Raw genomic sequence first — 6,875 nt, 5'->3', positions numbered from 1 at the left:
TTAATATAGGTAAGCATCATGATTCTTCTGTTACTACAAAAATAAAACTAATAATTCAGGGAATTACTTTTCTCTAATTCACAGCCCACTTTTTCTCATTTCTTAAATGAAGTTGATGCATTTCTTGAATCTCGTAGGTTGATTAAAAACAAGAAAATGTGATAATACCAATGATGCATAAGGTTTTCCTCTGTATGTGTTTATAATGTTATCTTTTTTCCTTTTATATTTATATATTTATTGTTTATTATAAATATTTTTATACAAATGCATGCAAACATATTGAGAGGAAATTGCTAATGTAAATGATCTTTTAAAAAAGGATGCAGTATGTATTTATATGTCTATGGTATGAATTACGTGTGCAGATGGAGCTCGCGTCAACCATTAGAATCGCGGTTTACGAGTGACGCAAAGCCACCTGGAAGCCCATTAACAACAATGTGCTTTTGTCTGTTATAAATATGTTTATACAAATGCATGCAAATACATTAAGGAAAATACAATTGTACCTTATCTTAGGAGATAGAAATAAGCAGGGCCAGGGTGCGACACACACTATGTACTTTCTGAAGTAAGGTATGCATCTTTTGTTCTTAGATTTGTCTTTGAGAATTTGATGTCTTGTATTGATTATCTTTGAATTGATTATGTAATTGGCATAATACATTTTACCTGACTAATACGTTGCTTCATTTGAATTTATCCTGATTTTCTCTGATATTATTGACTAGTAGATTACTTTAAATCCATGTTACTGCAAATCTGTGTCCAGTTTATTACCGGACTGGAGTCCGTACGTACATAGACTGTAAAGGCTAAAAATGATATTTCCGTTGAGGACTCCACCAACCTAAAAAGGATGAGCCTTACCTCTCATTATTGTAATGTTACTTTAAGTGTATATCCTCCTGAGAACCAGAAAAAAAAGCTTTGTGAATTTAGTATTTTTTCATGTCATTACATTGTTTAGAGCATAAGAAAAAAAATGGAAAAATAACATTTTTGAAAAATTATATTTTATTTATTTGTTATGCCATGTCCTCTGTAGAGGACACCAGGACTCAGTATTTCTAAATAATAAAATGACATGAAAAGGCAAAAACAATGGGATTTAAAAAATTTTAGGTTTTAGGATATTTTTTTTAAGGATGATTCTCAACTATGTTATAAAAGATGACCATTTTACTTTATGCAATATGTGTGCAAAATTTCCATAAACTGGGTTTCCTATTAAACACCTATTTATACACTGTACCTAATTTGAATATTAATGTGCTGTTGGGACAGCATGTTGAAAAAGAAATGTCATAATTGGCCAGATTTCCATAATAATATCTAATAAGTACTATCTATAAGCAATGTAATATCTAATTCCATAATAATATCTAATTGCATTTATTTTCCTATTCATTTGTTGTGTCTCCCAAAATGCATAATAAACATGTTTTTAGTCCTGCTCCTGTTTCATAACAGGAAGTCATATTTTGGTTTGAAACCCCATAACATTTTCCTGAGATGTTGATTTATGACAAACAATTTGAAAATTAATCAGATTTCAATGATCATTACAAAATATTCACATCATATTTCCAAAAGGATGTACAATTGTATCACTAAATTAATGTCAGCCATTTTTGAAGACCAAGCAGAGGGAAACTTCCAAACATTTGGTATCTCTGAAAAACCCTGAATGTGCTCTGTACAGGACTTAACTGTGACATGTGAGGTCTCAGAGAAATTCACTAAAATATAATGTCCACTACAGAGACAAAAACTCCAGGAGGATATGGGTAAGCATGGCATGACTACACCAAAACTATTATAATAATTGGTTGGCTTATTACCTTAGATTACCTCTGTCGAGTGACCGAGACTGGCCAGTTTGTGATTGTGGGCCCAAGAGGATAATCAAATGTCTAGAAAATTATGATATAGATGACTGATTAATTCATTTACAACCTAAATTCAAGGTCATAATAAAACGGAGTCAGATAAGAGTTTAATTGAAACTAAATGACTTTGCACATCGAAAAGACAGAACATGCATGACCAAGATCATCACACGACCAAGAGTACTGTTTTCATGAATATCAGTACAATTGTATGTGAAACTGATTTAATACTGTTCATGTGACTTAGCCAATGAAATAGTTCCATACAAAGATCATAGCACAACACACAGCTTGGTTTCGTTAACGATTCGCTGTTTTTTAACTGATTCAGTTATTCATTATATATATATTTTCTTCCTATTTGACACAATAACTTTCATTTTTGGGTTGAATTAACTCGTTAAAATCCATTGATTTGAAGGAATGCTCCACTAACACACCTTTCTACAGATGATTTAAATGATTCTCTGTTTTTGACAAAACCGTGTTTGATGACACTCATTGAGACACTCATTTATTGACTGACGTTTACATACAAAGATAAACATACCACTCAAATTCACGGTCTTTCTCTCTCTCTCTCACACACACACACACACACACACACACACACACACACACACACACACACACACACACACACACACACACACACCAACAGCAGAGGAATAAATACTCCATTTGAACCCTGAAAGGATTTTTCGTTCTTCAATTTTTCATAAAAAATAATCCATGATGATGCAATTTATTCAAATTAATGTTTAAGCATGAAAAACTAAATTATTTCATTCACTGTCATTGTTTCTGTAAAAGATCAGTTGAATTAATGCTTAAATGATTTGCCTATAAAAAAAAAACGCTTATTTTATATAATTATTTGAATATATTTTAAATGTCATTTATTCCTCTAATGGCAAAGCTTTACTGTCACTCTTGGTCATTTTAATGCATCCCTGTTAAATATAAGTATTTATTTCCAATGAAGTCATTTCACTTCCATTTTCAAAGCGTTAGTATTTTTGTATTATTTTGGTATTTTGCAATGTTATTTTAGTTTTGAGATGCTATTATACTTTTTATTATTATTTTGAGTTTGCTTTTATTTTTATATTTCCCTTTTTATTTTAAAGTTTAAGTAATTTTGTTTTTGTCATTTTTTTTAAATGTCTATATTTTTTCATAAATTATTTTTTCATTTTATTTTAGTAAAGCAAGCTAAATTAAATGAAATGTAAAAAAAAAAAACTATTTGGAGAAATAATTGTTTTAATATGTGATTTTATTGCAGTTAACATTTATTACAAGTAACAAACTTTTATGCTTTGAGTTGTAGTTTTGGTTAACTATAATATAATATTTCTGCTTTGATGCAGAAGTAGCTGTTTACGCTACAGGCTGAGATTTTAAACGCTCACCGTTCTCATCCAAGGCGAGGACACTGGCTCCTTTACCCAGCAGCTCCTGTACAACCACCATCAGTCCGTTACCAGCAGCGGCCTGAGACACGACACAGAGAGAAGAAAATATCACTGAGACTGAGGATTTTTTATCCACGAGCAGCAGGAGGAATTGACTTTATGCTCAAGCAGCTCTCTTTCCATGCTTGTTTCTGAGTTTCTGTAGTTTGTCTGGCCGCAGGGCTGCACTGATGTACAGTAGACTGTCATGTTTGATGTAAATCAGTGCGTGAGCGTGTGTTTGGTACCTTACTGCAGGCCAGATGCAGGGCTGTGTTTCTGTGAGCGTCCTGTAATGTCAAATCAGCTTTAGCGCTGCTCACCAGCTCCTCTGCACAAACACAATCAGCACCTCACATTAATATCAGCAACACGTCCAGCTGCTGTCAGACAGATCTAATATGATTACATACACATAACAATATCATCACATCTGGTGTAATGACACAGACATATGAAGGAAACTCTAGCGCCACCATGAGCCATAGCAATGCAATAACACAAAAGATGTCTACATTGAATGTTGTTTACCAGTGTTGTTGTGGTTTATTAACTATGAAAACTATTTTAAAAAATTTAAATATTTTTTTTTGTAATTGAAATAAAGAGAAATAAGAGAAATAAAATGAAATATAAAACTAAACATACTAAAACCTCAATGAAATAAAAGTAAAACTAAAAAAAATAAAAATAAATAATTAAAATGACAAAAGCACATAAAAATATAGCTGCAAGCAGCGATATGGGGCCAAGCACCGAAGGTGCATCAAGCGCTCCACGTGACCTGCGGGACACACAAAACACATCAACTCAACAATATACTGTAGTGCTGGTCTAAAACATCTGATCCATGAGGAAAGCCACACACACACACAGAGTGATTTTTACACACATACACACACACACTGACACAAACATGCTTTTAGTTGTTTAAGAAGACTTTGAACAACTTTAAAATGAATGTTTCAGGTTCAGTAAAAGTCTGTCAGCAGAAATAATTATTTAATTAATTTGACCTCATCCCTCAGTTTTTGTTAAGTAAATAACTAAAAATAAACTAAAACTTAAAATAAATAAAAAAAACAAATATAAACAAACAAACAGAGAAATAAAATGAAATATAAAACTAAACATACTAAAACCTCAATGAAATAAAAGTAAAACTAAAAAAAATAAAAATAAATAATTAAAATGACAAAAGCACATAAAAATATAGCTGCAAGCAGCGATATGGGGCCAAGCACCGAAGGTGCATCAAGCGCTCCACGTGACCTGCGGGACACACAAAACACATCAACTCAACAATATACTGTAGTGCTGGTCTAAAACATCTGATCCATGAGGAAAGCCACACACACACACTGACACAAACATGCTTTTAGTTGTTTAAGAAGACTTTGAACAACTTTAAAATGAATGTTTCAGGTTCAGTAAAAGTCTGTCAGCAGAAATAATTATATAATTAATTTGACCTCATCCCTCAGTTTTTGTTAAGTAAATAACTAAAAATAAACTAAAACTTAAAATAAATTAAAAAAACAAATATAAACAAACAAACAAACATCATGCTGTAAGCAGCATTTGTGGCATAATATGGATTACCAAAGGAAATCATTTGAACTCATTTTAAAATTCAGATGTTGTTCAAACAAACAAACAAACATCATGCTGTAAGCAGCATTTGTGGCATAATATGGATTACCAAAGGAAATCATTTGAACTCATTTTAAAATTCAGATGTTGTTCAAACAAACAAACAAACATCATGCTGTAAGCAGCATTTGTGGCATAATATGGATTATGAATATAAATAAGAAAGAATAAAATCAACACTGTAACATAAATACAAGCTGCAATTTTTTTTTTAAACCCTCAAAGCACATGGCCTGGTTTACTTCCACTGTAAGTCCATTACTTTAACTTTTTACTTTATTTATTACTTCAAATGATTTCTTTTTTTTTATTTTAAAATATTATAATAACCATCATGGCAGTAGTTGATTTCTTAATAATTGCATTACTGCATCGATGCCTGCCCAGTTTACTTCCATGCACTTTAAGTCCATTACAAATGACACAAAAATACACAATAAAATCATCCCATCTGACCTTACATATATATATATATATATATATATATATATGTATCAGTCTCAGTCATGATGTTTATGTCAGGAGAGTTAAGTCTAAGTAGTAGCACCGTAAAAATTCATATTGCAATTTAGTTTGGCCAAAAACAGTCCACTTTTTAACAGAAGGAAACTGTGTGATTGACATGTAAAGTGACCAGCTACAGTTTATTTATATTTATGGGTGAATAAATCCAAAATCTGACATATTATACATTACTATGCTTGGGGTCAATAAGATATTTTTCAATTTTGAAAGACATTACTACTTTAATTTAGCAAGGATGCATTAAAACGAATAAAAAGTGACTGTAAAGGAATTTTGGAATCTGAATTTTATGAATGTTTGTGTGTAGTAACTTGTGTAAGGTAGGCCTATCTAATTTGAACATTGTGTTTTTTGACCTTGCATGCATGTAAACCGGTTTTAGGAGACTCCTAAAACAATATTAGCAACCTTAAAAATGGCATAACAGGGGCACTTTAAAGTCATTAACTGACATATTGTGATGTAGAAGACGAGAGGTGGTGTGTGTTTTGACCTTGCTGTTGATGTTGGCTTTGTTGGCGATGAGCAGCTCGAGACAGAGCGCCCCCTGGCGCGACGCGGCGGTGAAGTGCAGCGGGGAGAAGCCCTTCTCATTCACTTAATTGACATCAGCGCCTGCTTCCATCAGCTCATTCACCTCCACGTCCTGCCCGTTAAAACACGCCAGGTGCAGAGCAGAGTTTCCATATGCGTTCGGCTCCTTAATCTGAAGACAGAGACAAGCCCTGCATTCCATTCGGAAGGGCTCATCCCTATGCCCTAATCCCTTCAAAGGGTTTACCCTCCGGAGTGAGAGCTTTGAAGGGTTGAAGGGCGTAGGGGACCAAACAACTGTTTCTTGAAGTGCCCTTCTGCGTCATCATCTCGTGTCCACATGGAGGTGCCGTCATCATGCAAAGAATCTGCGCAAAGGATCATTGGAGCCCGAAGTGTCCATGTACCCTTCGAAATCCTTCATTCCGAAGGGCCCTTTGAAGTGGCGAGTTTTGAGCACTTCAGTTTGGAACGACCCTTCAATATGGCGGCCATGATTGTTTTCACTCCGAAGTGCCCTTCGGAGGGCGATATATCCCGTTTGAAATGCACCGAAGATCATGTGGTTAATGGCTCTTTTTTTGTTCAGCTGACTGTGTACATTACGGATTTTAGTAATTATGATGTCATGTCAAATTCAAGAACGTCACAATTCAAGATCCATCACCAAGAGCATTAGTATCGTAGGGGAACTTTACTGCTAGAGTAGAAATACTTAAAGGAACACTCCACTATTTTTGAAAATAGGCTCATTTTCCAACTCCCCTAGAGTTAAACAGTTGAGTTTTACCGTTTTCGAATCCATTCGGCT

Source organism: Sinocyclocheilus anshuiensis, unplaced genomic scaffold (assembly GCF_001515605.1).
Source record: "Sinocyclocheilus anshuiensis isolate Anshui unplaced genomic scaffold, SAMN03320099.WGS_v1.1 scaffold1497, whole genome shotgun sequence".
NCBI classification, from domain to species: domain Eukaryota; kingdom Metazoa; phylum Chordata; class Actinopteri; order Cypriniformes; family Cyprinidae; genus Sinocyclocheilus; species Sinocyclocheilus anshuiensis.
This window is presented reverse-complemented; position numbering follows the sequence as displayed.